A 19,395-nucleotide genomic window follows, 5' to 3' on the forward strand; every position below is an offset into this window, starting at 1 on the left:
TTTAATAGTCGAAAGTGATTGTAAGGCAACTAACGCCCCTTCCACGCCCACCATTTCCTGAAACACATCCAATAAAAAGTTTGAGATAGCCATTTTGTTCAACGTAGTTGATTTTCAGATAGAAATTATGTTTTTGAGGAGGACACTCCTCCACAGCCTTCAGGGCAAGGGTTGTAAGTTATGCCCTGGGGGCATATAACGTTTTTATAGAAGGCGTTGTCGCATAAACTTCAAAAAAGGCTCATTTGATTGGAAATTCAAAGGGCTAGTGCACTTTTGAATATTTAAAAGTGATTGGAGGGCAACTAGCCCCCTCCCCCGCACCCATCATTCCCCCAAACACATCCAATCAAAATTTTGAGATAGCCATTTTGTTCAGCGTAGTTGATTTCCAGATAGAAAATATTTTTTCAGGAGGACTCTCCTCTACAACCCTTGGGGCAAGGGTTTTAAGTTGTGCCCTGAGGGCATATAAGAACGATGTTGACCCAATGTGTCATTTATTATTTTTTTCCTTTGGAGCAGGGCACCTCGTATCGAAGAAGTTGTCGTAGAAACTTCGAAAAGGGCTCATTCGATTAGAAGTTGGAATGGCTTGTGCCCTTTTTAATAGTCGAAAGTGATTGGAAGGCAACTAACAACCCTTTCACGCCCACCATTTCCCAAAACACATTCACTCAAAATTTTAAGTTAGCCATTTTGTTCAGCGTAGTTGATTTCCACATAGAAATTATGTTTTTGAGGAGGACACTCCCCCACAGCCTTCAGGGCAAGGGTTATAAGTTATGCCATGGGGGCATATAAGGTTTTTATAGAAGACGTTGTCGTAGAAACTTCAAAAAAGGCTCATTCGATTGAAAATTCAAAGGGCTAGTGCCCTTTCTATTATTCGAAAGTGATTGGAGGGCAACTAATCCCCCTCTCACGCTCACCATCAAATCAAAATTTTGAGATATCCATTTTGTTCCCCGTAGTCGAAAGTTCTGGAAATTAGGTCTTTTAGGATGATAACCCCCTTAGAGCCCTCAGTACAAGGGCTGTAATTTATGCGCCGGGGGCATATAAGATTTATATAGAAAGTTGTTATAAAATTTTCAAAACGGGCTCATTTGTTTGGAAATTGAAATCGCCCTTTTTAATATTCGAAAGTGATTGGAGAGTTATTGACCCCTCTCTCACACCCACCATTTCCCCAAATACATTCAATCAAAGTTTAGAGATAGCCATGTTGTTCCACGCAGTTTAAAGTTCAGGAAATTATACCTTTGAGCAGGACACTCCCATTTTACTATTAATATCTGATATTTTTTTTTAAAAAGTTTCGGTTTTAGTTTTTGGAAATAGGAACATCCACTTTAAAAATACATCTGATAAAAAAAAGTTGGGTTTTAGCTCTAAGAAATAAGGACATTCGCGTTTAAAATACATCTGATTTTATTAATAATATTTGATTTTTGAAAGAAGTTGGGTTTTAGTTCTCAGAAATAAGAACATCCACGTTTAAAATACATCAAAATTTATTAATAATATTTAATTTTTGTAAAAATAAAGTTGGGCTTTAGTTTTCACAAATAAGAACATCCAAGTTTGAAATAAATTTGGTTCTATTAGTAATATTTTATTTGTTAATGAATTTGGCTTTTAGTTTTCAGAAATAAAAACGTCCATGTTTTAAAACACATCTGATTTTATTATTAATATTTGATTTTTCTTAATAAAGTTCGGTTTTAGTTTTCAAAAATAGGAATATCAACGTTTAAAATATATCTGATTTCATTAATAATATTTGATTTTTCAAAGAAGTTGGGTTTTAGTTCTCAGAAATAAGAGCATCCACGTTTAAAATACACCTGATTTTAATAATAATTTTTTTTGAATAAGTTGGGTTTTAGTTTTCGGAAATAAGAACATCCACTTCTAAAATACATCTGATTTTATTAGTAATATTTAATTTTCTAATAAAGTGGGGTTTTATTTTTCAGAAATAAGAACATCCACGTTTAAATTAATGATTTTTTACATTGTTTACATTAATGAAGTCTGTGCTACTTGTATCACGGCTGTATGGGGAAATCGGATTAAGCCTCAACACTGAAAAATGCGAATTTTTAGTGTTTAATTCAAAATCTTCAGCAGTGCCGCTTGATTGTGGCGCATTGTCTGTCAAAAGTGTTGAATCTGTCCAATGGTTCGGGATCATCTTTCGCAGATCACTTACTTCCGGTCTTGTCTGCGCCGTAAGTGACAGTAAAGATATGCTGAAGCTGGGGCACACCAAAAGTGTCACCACCAGGGGACGATATAATAGAAAAGAATTGACTAAAGTGACCTCGGGTTTTTGTGATCATGCAGTTTTGTTCCCAGCTGGCCTTCACATCCTGTTTTGGCCAGGGGATATTAGCGATATTAGAATTATGTATTTTAGATATTGCAAGTTTTTATTGTATATACCTCGCAGATACAGCAATAGAAAGATGATGCAAATTTTCGGCGCTCCGGATATTGTAAATTGTTGTGTCAGACAAAGTAGCCATCTTCAAGAGAACATTTATGCTACTTTGGGTGTTAACCACCCACTTATCCGGGTAGCCAGAGCGCATTGAGTGTAATGGTTATTTATTGTGTTGTTGTTAAATGTATGTTTGTGTTTTTTTTTGTTTGTTTATTTTTTTTCTCTTTTCTTGTGTTACTCCACTTCATTTTCTGCATAGTGGGTCAAAAATAAATTATTATTATTTATTATTAAATACATCTGATTTTATCAATAATATTTGTTTTTTTTTAATAAAGTTGGGTTTTAGTTTTCACAAATAAGAACATCCACGTTTAAAATACACCTGATTCTATTAATAATATTATTTTTTTTAATAAAGTTGGGTTTTCGTTTTCGGAAGTAAGAACATCCAAGTCCAAAATACATCTGATTTTATTCATATTTGATTTTCTAATAAAATTGGGTTATAGCTTTCAGAAATAAGAATATCAAGTTTTAAAATACATCTGATTTTATTAATATTATTTTGAAATAACGTTGGGTTTTATTTTTTTAGAAATAAGCAAATCCGAGTTTAAAATACATCTGATTGTATTAATAATATTTGATTTTCTGTAATTTTATAATAATATTTGATTTTTGAGTAAAGTTGGGTTATGATTTTCAGAAATAAGAACATCCACGTTTAAAATACATCTGATTTTATTAATATTATTTAATTTTTTAATAAACTGGGGTTTTAGTTTTCAAAAATAAGAACATCCACGTTTAAATACATCTGATTTTATCAATAATATTTAATTTTTTAAAAATAAAGTTGGTTTTTAGTTTTCAGAAAGAAGAACATCCACGTTTAAAGTACACATGACTTTATTAATAATATTTGATTTTTTAATAAAGTTGGGTTTTAGTTCTCAGAAATACGAACACCCAAGTTTAAAATATATGTGATCTTTATTAATAATATTTGATTCTTTAGTAAAGTTGGGTTTTAGCTGTCTATTTGATTTTTTGATAAAGTTGGGTTTTTATTTTTCGGGCATAGGAACACCCAAGTTTAAAATACCCGTACTGTTATTAATAATATTTGATTTTTTTTAAATAAATTTGGGTTATAGTTTTCAGAAATACGAATATCCACATTTAAAATACATCTGATTTTATTAAAAATATTTGAGTTTTTCAATAAAGTTGGATTTAAGTTTTCAGAAATACGAACATCCACATTTAAAATACATCTGATTTTATTAATAATATTTTTTTTTAAATAAAGTTGGGTTATAGTTTTCGGGAACAAGAACACCCACGTCTAAAATACATCTGATTTTATTAATAATAATAATATATGTTTCTTAATAAAGTTGGGTTTAGTTTTCAGAAATAAGAACGTCTACGTTTAAAATACATGTGATTTTATTAATAGCATTTGATTTTTTAATAAAGTTGGGTTTTAATTTTCAGAAATGAGAACAACCCTGTTTAAAATACATGTGATCTTTATTAATAATATTTGATTCTTTAATAAAGTTGGGTTTTAGTTTTCGGAAATAAGAACACCCACGTTTAAAATTCATGTTATTTCTATGATTTTTTAATAAAGTTCGGTTTCAGTTTTCAGAAATATGAATATCCACATTTAGAATAAATCTGATTTATTAATAATATTTGATTTTTTTAATAAAGTTGGGTTTTAGTTTTCAGAAAAAAGAACTTCCACGTTTAAAATACACGTGATTTTATTAATGATATTTTTTTAAATAAAGCTGTGTTTTAGTTTTCAGAAACAAGAATATCAACGTTTAAAACACATGTGATTTTTTTAATAATATTTGATTTTTTAATAAAGTTGGGATTTAGTTTTCAGAAATAAGAAGGTCCACGTTTAAAATACATGTGATTTTATTCATAATATTTGATTTTTTAATAAAGTAGGGTTTTAGTTTTCAGAAATAAGAACACCCACGTTTAAATTATATGTGATTTTATTAATAATATTTTTTTAAATAAAGTTGGGTTTTAGTTTTCAGAAACACCAATATCCACATTTAAAATACATCTGATTTCATTAATAATATTTTTTTTAAAATAAACTTGGGTTTTAGTTTTCAGAAATAAGAACACCCATGTTTAAAATACATCTGATTTTATTAATAATATATTTTTTTTAAAATAAAGTTGGGTTTTAGTTTCAGAAATAAGAACGTCAACGTTTAAAATACTTGTGATTTTATTAATAACATTTGATTTTTTTAATAAAGTTAGGTTTTAGTTTCAAGAAATATGAATATCGATATTTAAAATACATCTGATTCCATTCATAATATTTTTTTTTTAATAAAGTTGGGTTTTAGTTGTCAGAAATAAGAACAACCACGTTTAAAATACATGTGATCTTTATTAATAATATTTTACTCTTTAATAAAGTTGGGTTTTAACTGTCAGATATATGAATATCACCGTTTAAAATACACACACCCGCTCAAACACACAGTCATATTGAGAGACATATGCAAAAAGTTGGGTTAATTTAGGTTCACTTAGAGTGGCACTCCACTCTAAGTGAACCAAAATTAACCTAAATTTTTGCATATTTCTCTCAATATGACTGTGTGTCTGAGCGGGTGTGTGTATTTTAAACGGTGATATTCATATCTCTGACAGCTAAAACCAAACTTTATTAAAGAGTCAACAATTATTATTAAAGATCACATGTATTTTAAACGTGGTTATTCTTATTTCTGAAAACTAAAGCCCAACTTTATTAAAAAAATATTAATTTAGAAAGTTATTAAAATCTTATTCTATTTTATTTAAAAAAAAATTATTTTATAAAGGTAATAAATATTGAAGAGCTACTTGCTTCAGGGTGTAAGAGGTCGTGGCCGTTTAGGGTTAAATCCTTATTAGACCGATTAGGATTGCCATATATATGGAACGACGGTAGAGGTCCCGCCATAAGTCAGATTGATATAATAGGAATAGTTAAACAAAGATTAGAAGATCAGGAGATACAGACATGGGGGAATACAATTGAGAGATCCGAGACATTAAGCATTTATAAGGATGTTAAAAAGGTGTTTAGCCAGGAGATTTATTTTAAATTTAATTTGCCAAGTAAGTATTTGTCATATTGGTTGCAGCTGCGGGCCAACTGTTTGCCTTTAAGATGGAGGAGTAAAGTATTTGAGAGATGTAAGGGGTTCCCGGCGTCTAGGTACACGTGTCCCATTTGTAATATTGAAGAGGAAAATCTTGACCATTTTCTTTGCCGGTGCCAGGGGCTTACTGATTTGAGGGAGGGTATTTTGGGGGAAAGTAACTTTTCACTTCGGGGCATGTTGTCTCAGACGGTACCTAGTCTCATGTGTAGATTATGTAGATTTGTTGATCAGGCACTAAAGATAAGAAAGGAACTATTGTGAAGAAGATTTGTTATGGTTTGGAATAAAAATGCTGAAGGGAGTTTTACTTTTGTTTTCCTGTTATATTTGATGTATAGTGTATGTGGTCCTGTAGAAAGGCTTTTGAATACACGATTATTATTATTATCATTATTATTATTATTATGTGTGTGACATTGTGTGTAATTATGTGAGTTAGTTTTATATTATTATGTGTGCTTTTGTTTTGCAATTGTTATGTTATTTTATTTTTATTTGCTATGGGCTATGTTTAGTTATTGTTATATATGTTATTATCATGTGTTTTGACTTTGTATGCAACTGTGTCTGTTTTTGCCATGGCCCAAAGAGGCTTTTGTTTTGCAATAAATATCTATCTATCTATCTATCTATTATTTTAGAAAGGTATATAAAATTATAGAAAGGTATTAAAGTCAAACAGTTCGTGGTAACTTCTGTAAGTAAGGAGCGACCCGGCTCAATCGTAACCGAAACTCTAAAAACGGAATTTTGATACCAATAGATTCATCAAATTAAAATTAAATAAAAAAAAACACGTTTTTCAACTGAAATTGTGGAATATCATTAAAACTTAAAACGAACAGAAATTATTACGTATATGATTCGGTTCATTCCCTAGTCAATGCCTCACTCTTTACGCTAAAGTTTTTTTAGTACTTTCATAAGAGCTATTTATTCTAACTAACGGCCTTTGTATTAAGGGGCCATTCTTAAAGGTTTTGGAATAAAATTTTAAATTTAGCGTAAAGAGCGAAGGGTTGAAAAGGGTGAGAACCCCCTAATATACGTAATAAAATATACGAATATAGAAGTTCATTACGTAAGCTAATTCGTAAGTTACACATATTTATTCTTAATAAAAACGTTCGTAAATAAAATCACACAACCTTTGCGAAAGCTATTTAACCAAAAAAAAGTCAAACTACTATGAAAATTTCGTTCTAATTATACATTTACAGTGAGCCAAAATCAAAACCTGCATTAATTCAAAAACGTTCAGAAAAAAAATTAAAAAAACACAAGTTTTTTCAACTGAAAGTAAGGAACAACATTAAAGCTTAAAACGAACAGAAATTATTCCGCATATGAAATGGGCTGTCTCGCTCTCGCTCTTTACGCTAAGGTTTGACTCTTTCTCACGACTCTATTTTTTAAAACAATAAAGAACTTCAGCGCAAAGAGCGAGGCATGGAGGAGGGGACAGCCCATTTCATATATGGAATAATTTCTTTTCGTTTTAAGTTTTAATGTCGCTCCTTACTTTCAGTTGAAAAAACTTGTTTTTTTTATTTAATGATTTACAGGAACGACAAAGAAAGTTTTAGTAAACTTTCTACTTCGTCCTTGTGAAAATATTTTCCTACCTTTCTGAAATTTTTGATGGCTTTCTATAAGAAAACAAATCCTCCGTACTGTGTAATCAACCAGTAAACCGTTTCAAAGGCGCCCTCAGAACATTTTCCAAGGGGGAGCCACCTAAGAGGAAAAGAAAATCGGAGCCAAACCGCAATTGCGGACAGATATATTATTTCCCTAGATTATAACAGGTGAAGTCTTGTCTTAATGCAATTTCCTAAGCCTTTGAACACGCTACAGAAAGAGTAGAGATAGAAACTTAAAAACTGCTTCTATAAAATAAAAGTTAAAAATAGGGATAAAATCCTTTTTAATAGACAGTGTATAACAAATTTCACAAAAAATTTGTGCCACAGGAGTGTTATTTTCTGCTATTTTAAGGCACCAGCCTACGACTTTGCCTGAAAATGGACCAATTTGTAATCAGGTCAAAATCATGAGAAGCTAACCCAGTGCAGAGGAAGTAATGACGCATGGTGGTAGCACTGGATTTCACCAAGTTGATCCACTTTTTTTTATGAAATTACGTTTTATGATATGTAATTGCCTATCAGCTATCTTGAAGGAAGGTGAGTCATCATGTTGCCGGGAATGGGCGCAGATACCGAAAAGAGCACATTTTAATTCCTAAACTGCTAACTCTCCATGAGCCTTGAGATAATTGTAGAAAAAGGAATGGGAAGTAGGAATTGATTAAAATATTTCTCCATGTAGCATAAAATATTACAATCTTATGCCTACCGATACAGAAGTGGAAAAGGCTAGGCGTGTCATCTTGACCCCTGCTAGGATATTTCTTTGGGGGGCAACAAACACTGCTAAGTATTTTTTTTTCAGCAATTTTAAATGGTAATATGTGTGAAATATTTTAATGTAATTAATTATATGAATATCATTTATTTAACAATCAGAGAATCCTAATGTAAAGTTCATGATAACTTCAGCCGCGTAGAAGATTAAAAGTAACTTATAATTTCCAATAATAATGAATCAAAATTCACTATTCATGAATTATTGAACTATTGAATTATGAATCATGAATTATGAATTATTATTCATCTTTATGAATAATAATATCCCTCTTAATCCATCCGGAATTCTGCAGTAGAGATAGTAAAAAGGACTTATTGAACAAAAAATAATCATCACAAATTATAAAAGTATAGTAAAATTTTGTCCAAAATTTAAATTGCAATCCACCATTATAATTCTTATATAGCAAAAAATCGAAAAAGTAGGGTTGTACTAATCAATTTAAAATAATTGTTAGCAAAAGTACTATGTTCATAAAACCAAGCTGTTTCATAAAACATAATTAAACAAATAAAAAAAATTCAACTAAAAACAAGGAGCATCACAAGTCTCAACCGAAAAAACATACTTTTTATAAATTTTTATCGAACCCCCCCCCCCCCATAGGAGCACTTGATTAAACATATATCAGTTGAATGGGAATTTAAGATAATATTATTTATAGTGGTTAGCGGAACGCAAAAACACAAATTAAACGCCCAAAGAAGCAGCGGCGTCACTTCACTGTAATTTCGGGAGAAGGGTAAAATGTATGTTCAAAGTCTAGGAGGTGGCAAATTTTATTTTTCATTTTCTAGGGGGCCAAAGTCCGCGCACCCTAATTAACCCTGTTTCAAAGAGGACCTTATGTAAATCATTGAGAACAAATGAACACCCAAATGCGTCAATGATGCTGATAAGAAAGACTTGGATTAGACGCCGGGAACAAGAAATAGACAAGTCTTGCCGCGAGTTTTAAGTCACCCAGAGTAGCAGACATGTTGGTAGAAATTTGCGTGCAAAACGCTTTAAGCTCTGAAAGGTGTCTATGGAGAATATTGGAGAAGTTGGTACTCTAAGCTACAGCTTACGTCCATGTTTTCCTCATCACCAGCTAATTAGGTTCTTTCAGTTGTGAATTTTATTTTTACATTTTTCTTTTTTTTATTTGTTGCTCTGTTAGTGTGTTCTATCCGTTTGCCAGTTGCATGCTTATGTGTTTTGTATATATTACTCCGCGTTTTTTACCTTTGTATATGTGAGTGAAAAATAAATAATGGTAATAATAATAATAATAGTTACAATAAGTTTGCCTAGTAATCTTGTCCGTTTTTTCGGAGATCCAACAGAGCTTGGGGCCTTCACTGGAATCGGAGTATCCATGGTAGTCACTTTCAATAAACTTAAGCTTACTTTCCAATAGAAATATTATATGCAAACAGATATTTCAATTCAGAGACGGCATAATAGACCGTACAAGAACGTTTAACGTGCCGTAAGTATCTTTAGTCGCTATACCACTATGCTATTCCGCTAAAAACAAAGAGAGATGAAGAGGTTGCGATGCTTCAGAAACGTTGCTTAACCGCGAACCCTACAACAAAATTGTAAGCCGGGTGGTTAGCACGCTGAACTTACAATCCTGTGTCCGTAAGGGTAGGGATTTGAGCCCTGATGATGCTGATTATTTGTATCGGAACGGGGTTTAGTTGCGTTACTCTTAAACTCAGCCGGGGTCAACCCGGCTCCTAATGGGTATTCGAAGAAATCATGGGGAAAATGCGAGAAGCGTCGGTCGATTTGCCCCCAACAGCGCATTGCACCCTCGGCCGAAGGCAGAGAATCAGGAGGTCGGTACAAGCGCTACGCGGACCATTGGTCAGCACGTGAAAAAGTAAATGAAAGAATTTGCTGAAACACAAATGTAAAGAAAGTATAACTAAAACATGGTACAGCACTTTACCATGCTCATAGGTCAATTAAGGGTAAAATGGCTGAGCGATTGATTAGAGCTAATCGTCTACTCGTTTCTAGGTACAAATTATGCAGATGATAATATTGTCTAGAAAGACAAACAAATAAGTAATACATAAAAGCATCGTCGCTGCGGACCCCTGGTTAGATAGTAATTTGAAGGCAAATTGACAATCCCTCTCTATCAAGCTGTGTTTGAAAATTACCTTTTCCTTACTCAGCTCATTTTTGTGTATTAATTAAAAAAGACTTTTTCCACAAAACAAGTTTTTTAAAGAAAAGTAAAGAACTCCATTAAACCAAAAATGAGCAAAAATAAAATCAAATAATCTACCAAGCGTGAAACTACCACAAATCAACATCGATAAATAAATGAAACCCAAAACGAACAGAAATTATAAAAAATAACCGAGTCAAACTCAAAACGAGCAGAAATTAACATGAGTTGGACTCAAAACCCCTATGCCTCCCTAAGGCCAGAACATAATTTGCACTTTACTGAAAAAATGTTAATGTTTTTACCTTTATAACTTTAATAAATCAAATAATATTGACATTTTGATTTCTAAATATCAGTATATGTATACTAAACTGACAATGCACATTCATTTGTATTTTTTCAGTAAAGTAAAAAAAAAAAATCTGTTTACTTTCTTTGATAGCTTTGATACACTTACGCTATTTTGACTTGGTTAAATTTTAAGAGGAGAAGTAGCCCCGAAAGTTTGAACATAATACCCTCAGTCTTTCTAGGGATACTGCTGAGATGCCTTATTGGGAATTAGCATTAACACAGTGCATTTTGATTTAATCTTAAGGCAACATTTAGTTTTTAAACATATTGGGCAAATGGGAGGGTGGGCGTGGGAAGGCGACTAGTTTCCCTCCAATCACTTTCGACTATTAAAAAAGGCATTAGAGATTTCTATTTTCAATTAAATGAGCCCTTTTCGAAGTTCCTATGACAACTCCTTCGATACGAAGTGCCCTGGTCTAAAAAAAAAAAAAAAAAAATTGTCAAGCCTTCCGATCACTTTCGACATTTAAAAAGGGCACCAGCCCTTTCAATTTCCAATCGAATGAGCTCTTTTTGAGTTTCTACGACGACCCTTTCTATAAATACCTTATATTCCTCCAGGGCATAAATTACAACCCTTGCCCTGAGGGCTGTGAGGGGGTTGTCATCCTCAAAGACCTAATTTCCAGAACTTTCAACTACGTTAAACAAAATAGATATCTCAAAATTTTGATTGGATGTGTTTGGGGAAATGGTGGGCGTGAAAGGGGCGTTAGTTGCTCTCCAATCACTTTCAACTATTAAAAAAGGCACTAGCCCTTTTAATTTCCAATCGAATGACTCCTTTTGAAGTTTTTCCGACTACGCTTTTAATAAAAACCTTACATACCCCCAGGGCATAACCTAAAACTCTTTCCCTGATGGCTGGAGTAGGGGGGGGGGGTTGTCGTCCTCAAAAACCTAATTTCCAGAATTTTCAACTGCGTTGAAGAAAATTACTATCTCAAATTTTGAGTGGATGTGTTTGGGGAAATGATGGGCGTGAAAGGGGGGTTAGTTGCCCTCCAATCACTTTCGACTATTAAAAAGGGCACTAGCCCTTTCAATTTCCAATCGAAGGAGCCCTTTTTGAAGTTTCTACGGTAACGCTTTCTATAAAAACCTTATATGCCCCAGGGCATAATTTACAACCTGAGGGCTATGAGGTAGTTGTCATCCTCAAAGACATGATTTCCGGACCTTTCAACTACGTTGAACAAAATGGCTATCTCAAAATTTTGATTGGATGTGTTTGGGGAAATGGTTCAAGGTTCAAGGTCCAAGGTTTTATTATTAATACCATATTTACACAATATATTAAATTCCCGACAGAGAGAAAACTCGACAGATTTGGGAACAAAAAACATTTAACATATAGATTTAAATTATATGTACCTCTACTAATATTCTAGTTATAGGGAATTAAACCAAAATCTTAAATTTTCTATTTGAAACTACCCTTAAAAATAAAATACAAAACAATAGATAACTCACCTTTCCAGAATCCCACCAAAAAAATAAATAAAAAAATTTCAAAAAAAAAAATTGCTAAAATAATTCAACTCAGCAACAAGGAAAGAGGGACCAACTCTTCCCCAAACACACCATACAAAAGGAGGCGTACAGATATATGTACAAGCACATACATACATATATATCAATATACACATACATATATGTACACATATAGACACATATTAACAAATTACATCTTCATTAAGCATTCCTTAATTCTATTTTTTAGTGTTGATAGGGATACAATTACAATTTTAGATATAGATTAAAATTTTTACCAAGGTTCTTCCATACTGTAACTAAACTATTTCTTAGTAAAAATCACGATCTCTCGGATTTAATTAGCGGCTGACGGACCATCCACCGGCTCCTGGACTGTCGACATGAATCCACCTCATCCAATACCATTAACCGGTCAGATTCATAAAAATACGCAGGCAATACCTTCTTACGGTACTGAACAATAAACAGAACTGACTGAAAAATTTCAAACTGGTTAACTAGAAGGATATTCAATATAACATAATACTCGGTAAAGCCTTTTAACATAAAACTGTGGTAAAGCCTTCTAATTAAGTCAATTTGAAATTTAGTAAAAATATATTAAGACGCAAATACAAAGTTTCGAAATACCACTTTTTATTAAAATAAGGAACATATCCTTTCAAGTTTCTGTTTAAAGGGAAATTGAGAATTCACTGCCCCATGCCTATTTTGTTGGTCGGATCCAGGAATGGGTGGCTTATAAAAATTCATAAAAGATACGATTTCTGAGAGGGGGTAGTCTGAAACCAAATTTATGTTAGACAGACCCCTCATTCGTTAATATAGAAATAGTTTGGAGTCTTGTTGGATTATTTTAAGTGTCTATGTATCTTATCATATATTATTGTAGTATTCTGAGACTTGTGGCATACTTTGGATAATCCGTCTCAGTAGAATATATATGTATTATCAAACCTTGTATCAGTATATGTTAACTGAATAAAAGTATTGTGTTATAGCCAACCTCTCTTCAATCTACATTTAGGCCCTCGAAAATACTCAGCTGGTACGCCTCATTAGCGGGTCATAGCCTAAGGCACGCTACCAAAGTTTAAATACCTTAGGGCCATAGTTTATCTCCCCTATAAAGGGAGAATAAAGGCATTTACCATTACCTCACTTAAATACCATAAGAACCACGTTACCACATGAGTACTTGATTTGTTTGGTAACAAAACGGGAGATGGATCATATTCTTTTAGTACTCGTAAGCCTTTATTCTGTCGTCTCTGGAGTGGCAGTAGGTGGCTCCTAAATGTTTTGGAAGAAAAAAGTGGGCAATAATTAAGGTAAGAATGTACTAAGCTAAAATAGACGTACCTCAATGCATTATAAGGTAAAATAAACTTCAGGTAACGCATCATTCCAGCGTTCCTGCTTAATTTCAACTGAAGATGGCTTATATGGTGCTTGTATAACAGGTTTTCATCAATGATAATTGCTAAGTAACGTATAAAGCTAACACGCTCAATACGCACATTGTTTGAAGCCTCAGCCGACTGGCGTCCAGGACAAGAAGTTGAAGTCCGAGAGTAAATACAAAATTTCATCTTCTTAGAATTGTCAGACGATTAGACTTAAATCACAATAGAATTCTATCAGTTGACTGACATATATTTTGCTGAAGTATCAGATCATTGGTTCCAGAGACACTGCGCCTTGCATAACCAGAAAACAACACAGCAAGTCCGAGATCCTTTGACGACTCGTATTCTTCCAAAAGGGTCACAAATACCACAAAAATATATATATCCCCGACTGGGGTCAGAACGCAGACTAAAACATAATAATAATTTGTACAGCACTGTTTGTATGGGTGGGCCGTCACTTGGCCCAACCAATCAGCTACCTCCTCATTCAAACCCAATTTTACCTCATAGGTTTATCTTTCGATGACTCCCAAACCAGGAAGTAAAAATAAACTTGCTTCACAGCTTACCTATTGCAAAACCACTATCGCTTAGTAACGGGACTTTAACCTGTCTTTTGAAATTATACTATAAGCAAATGTAATTAAAGAAACGAAAATAGGTCATTTATCTGAAAGGAAAAGAAACAGGGATGGAACCCCAACACTGGATTTGGAAGTAAATAATTTACCAAGTAACAAGTATATTTTCACCAATGATTTGTCTAGAACACATTACTTTCTATAACGGGAACTAACATTTCTGTTATAGAATTTAAGAATGTTTCACACAAACCAAATACGTCCAATTCACTAGACGAAATAAAAGAAAAAACATGATCCAATTTACTAACGAGACCATGGCAGTTCAGGAACGCCAGCCAAAACTCACCCGGAAAATAATGTGTTCTAGCCAAATCATTGGTGAAAATATACTTGTTACTTGGTGAATTAATTACTTCCAAATCCAGGTGGGCGTGAGAAATCCAGGTGGGGTTACTTGCCCCCCAATCACTTTCGAATATAAAAGGGTACTAGCCGTTTCAATTTCCAATCGAATGATTCCTTTTTGAAGTTTCTAAGACAACACTTTCTATAAAAAAATCTGCCCTGGGGGCAGATTTAAAATCTGCCCTAAGTAAGGAATGATGTTGGCACAATGTATTATTTTTTTTCTTTAGACCAGGGCACTTCGTATCAAAGGAGTTGTCGCAGAAACTTCAAAAAAGACTCATTCGATTGAAAATTAGAGTGGCTTGTGCCTTTTTTAATAGTCGAAAGCGATTTGAAGGTAACTAACACCTCTTCCACGCCCGCCATTCCCCCAAACACATCCAATCAAAATTTTGAGATAGCCATTTTGTTCAGCATAGTTGATTTTGTATAGAAATTATGTTTTTGAGGAGGACACTCCCCCAGAGCCCTCAGGGCAAGGGTTTTTAAGTTACGCCCTGGGGCATATAAGGTTTTTATAGAAAGCGTTGTCGTAGTAACTCCATAGAGTGCTCATTTGATTGGAAATTGAAATGGCTAAAGCCCTTTCTAATTGTCAAAGGTTATTGAAGGGCAACTAACACCCCTTGCACGCCCACCATTTATCCAAACACGTCCAATACAAAATTTTGAGATAGATATTTTATTCAAAGTAGTTGAAATGTCCGGAAATTATCTCTTTGAGGATAACACTCCTTCCACAGCCCTCAGGGTAAGGCTTGTAAGTTATGCCCTGGGGGCATACAAGGCTTTTATTGAAAGCTCTGCCGTGGAAACTTGAAAAAGGGCTCATTCGATTGGAAATTCAAAAGGCTAGTGCCCTTTTTAATAGTCGAAAGTGATTTGAGGGAAAATAACACCCCTCTCAAGCCCATCTTTTCCCCAAACACATCCAATCAAAATTTTTAGATAGACATTTTGTTCAACGTAGTTAAAAGTTTTAGAAATTAGGTCTTTGAGGACGATAACCCCCTCAGAGCCTCCGGGGCAAGGGTTGTAAGTTATGCCCTGAGAGCATATAAGGTTTTTATAGATAGTGATGTTAGAAGGGCTTGTGCCCTTTTTAATAGTTGAACATAATTGGAGGATAACTAAAACCCCTCTCACACCCACCATTTCCCCAAACACATCCAATCAAAATTTTGGATAGCTATTTTGTTCGACGTAGTTAAAAAGTCCGGAAATTATGTTTTTGAGGATGACACTCCCCCACAGCCCTCAGGGCAAGGGGTTGTATCCCAAGCAGAAGAAATCCTTCGGAAGTTTCTTTGCTAAAACCTAGTAAAGAGCAAACCAAGGCCGTATCTTGGATTTTTGTTTGTTGGGGTATGTTTTTCAGGGGGGAGGAGGTTGCAAAAAAACTTTATAAACTCCATGAATAATTTGTCTTTATGCATTTTTTTTTATTTTTTTACGAATCGTCTATTTTTTTCTTTTTTTTGGGGGGGGGGGAGGGGGACTCAAACCTGGTAGCCTCCTCTTTTGGATACAGCCTTGAAGTAAACCACTATTTTTGATAAGAATTTAACATGATTTTGTGAACTTACAATTCATATAGACAATAATATGCAAAAGATACTGAAACCTGCAGCTATTCTGTGAAAAACTATATTTCATTTTAATCCAATTGCTTTTGACTCTTTAAATGGGCAATAATACCTAGTGTCCAATTTTCAAATCGAGTAAAGTACCTCGTAAATTTCTGTCTCCCCCCTTTCCTATGCTAGGTTGACAGGAAAGAAAAAGAAGGAACTCATATCGTTCTTTCCGAACAGCCCCAGCCAGTTCTTCATCAGTTTTCATATCCCCATTACGTGCAATTTGTCCGTCTGAACCATCAAAATCCAGGTTATATTGGTTTTCCTTCCCATTAGTATAACATATTATGACCTAGAAGGTCATTAGTATGAACTGCCGTCCGTCTGACCTAGTAGACTATCAGTTCAAGTTGTTTGCTTACCACCACCCCTATGTGCGTAGTATGTCTGTCCAACCCAACAAATTATTAGTCCTGGTGGCTTGTTGCACGTCAGAATTCTATATTCTATATATACGTTCGTATGAGCAAATAAGAAACCTCCCCCTACTTTGTGATTTTCCATCTGCCTTTGATATCAATTAATCAATCAATCTGTCAATGGATTTATAGAAAAAAAAATCTTTGGAGGTATATATTTGGTGTTTCTAGAGATACACCTGCTCCAGAACATCCCTCAGTTTGAACATGAACATTATCTTATCTGTTTCACAGCAGCTAAGAGTGGTACCATCAGCGAAAGCTACAACCTCATCCTTCGGGTTGGGAAGAATCTTCGTCGCAACATAAATTACTGCTGTTTTATTCCACACTCGACAAAAAAGGTTCTCAAAGCATTTGCAACATTTTCTGGTCTTTTTACAGTTTCCTTATTTACAGTTAGCTTCAATGAGAGCTCAGGTAGGGAGCTGCAGGGACACAGTATGGAGTTAACAACCTCCCATACTTTTCGAGCGTTTTTCCACTTTCAGCTATTTTCCTGTTAATGCTATTTCCTTTACCTTTACGTAAGACTGTTCAGAGGCCTTTTTTGTATTTCTCATTTCTCAAGCGTCACCTTGCATGGGTAATCTATGTTATCGAGTTTATTTTTATTATTTAAATACTGGTGGAGCCCCCGCTGCTTAACCATTAGCTGATGGGCTGATTTCACCTTCCAGTTTTCCTTCTACGCTTTTTGCAACAGCAATCCGTATAATTTCTAATTAAAATGATATGTAAATTTTCATATCCCGTATTAACATCATTTGTGTTAGTAAAACTTTTCCAGAATAGGCTCTCCAGTTTTGGATTAAGGATTACCAAACTCTCATCATTTAAGTTCCACTTTATGAACCTCTGCCTAATCGAAGCATTGGCTATGGGATGTTGATGTATGTTTGTAGTAGAATGTTTGTTTGTGTTATGTATGTAGAATTGGGTTAAATGTTTAAATTTTTGAGAAGAGGGAAGCGACCAGAAGTGTCGGTTAGCAGAACCGAGGCTGGTATCGTTATTGAGGTTGGCTAGAGATTTGAAGAAGACATTATAATAAGCAGATTAATCGCTCCGGAAGACGGAAGTAGTATTAGATTGATATTGAAGTCTCCCATTAAAATAGTTTTATTCCGACACTTCTCCAGAAGATCAGATATTTGGCTTAAATTTTCTAAGAATGAAGAGACAGATTCTGCCGGGGGACGATATATAATTGTTCAACTGTTATTTTTTTGCGAAGGTTCCGAATATTTCCAGGAAAAGTGATTCAGAGACTCCTTCAATATTTCGGGTTAATGCTTCATTCGTCTATACCGAATACTCCTGTTTTATGTGAGAAGCCAAGCTCCTCTATTCATTGTTGATCTGTATAAGAAATGTGAAGTATATCCGAGTATTTCCAAAGGGGTATCGGTTTGTCTCGTTACAAAAATTTCACAAAGTTTGTCTATATCCGGCTGCAACTGTCCACAATAATTCGTTAGTATTCAACTGTCCTTGGAAAGTTTCTCCCAAATTTTCATCCTGGAGTCTACCAACATCTTAACTTCCCGGTAGGTAGTTACCCTTCCGAAATTTGAGCTTTAAATTAACCCTTAAAACTACCAGATGGCGATCTTTACTTTAAAATTAATAACAGCACTCCTTTATACCCTAGTATCCTGTATTGATCCAGCCAGTCTTCGCTTTTACTATAACATAATCAATAAGGCTTGCTGTCTTACTATCACGTGAATACCGTGTTAACTTATGAGCCAATTTATGACAATACACCGTGTTGGTTATAACTAGATTGTTATACCTACAAAATTGCAAAAGTCTGTTTCCATTACTGTTTTCTTTTCCTACGCTAAATTTACCTAGGCTAGGATACCATCTATCCCTATTTCTACCGACCTGGGCGTTAAAATCTCCTAGTAAAAACATCATACTCGTATTTCTACCTGGGACCCTGTCTATTTGCTCCTGTAACTGTACACATATATGTGTACACATACAGACACATCTTAACAAATTATATTTACATTAAGCATTCCTTAATTCAATTTTTCAGTGTTGATAAGGGAAGAGATATAGTACAATTTTTACAAAACTTATCTATACTGTAACTAAACTATTTCTTAGGGAAAAACGCGATCTCTCGGATTTAATTAGCGGCTGACGGACCATCCACCGGCTCCTGGACTGTCGACATGAATCCACCTCATCCAGTACCTGTAACAGCTCAGATTCATAAAAATACGCAGGAAATGCCTTCTTACGGTACTGAACAATAAACAGAAATGACTGAAAAATTGCAAACTGGTTAACTGGAAGGATATTCAAAATAACATAATACTCTGAGTACTTTATTTGTTTGGTAACAAACAGGAGATGGATCGTATTCTTTCAGTACCCGTAAGCCTTTATTCTGTTGTCTCTGGAGTGACAGTAGGTGGCTCCTAGTATCAGATCATTGGTTCCAGAGACACTGCACCCGGTATCATCAACAAACAACACAGTAAGTCCGAGATCCTTTGACGACTCATCCAAGTCATTGATATAAATCAAGAAAAGGAAAGAGACCAAGTACAGATCCTTGAGGGACCCCAACGTATATCCGAAGTTAATCAATGAGGTTTGCTGTCTTACTATTACATGGATACCATGTTAACTTATGAGCCAATTTATGACCAAACACCGTGTTGGTTAGAACTACGTTGTTATACCTACAAAATTGCAAAAGTCTGTATCCATTACTATTTCTTTTCCTACACCAAATTCACTTAGGCTATTACATGGATACCATGTTAACTTACGAGCCAATTTATGACCAAACACCGTGTT

The sequence above is a fragment of the Artemia sp. Qi Xiang Cuo genome, chromosome 15, assembly GCF_049724085.1.
Source record: "Artemia sp. Qi Xiang Cuo chromosome 15, ASM4972408v1, whole genome shotgun sequence".
NCBI classification, from domain to species: domain Eukaryota; kingdom Metazoa; phylum Arthropoda; class Branchiopoda; order Anostraca; family Artemiidae; genus Artemia; species Artemia sp. Qi Xiang Cuo.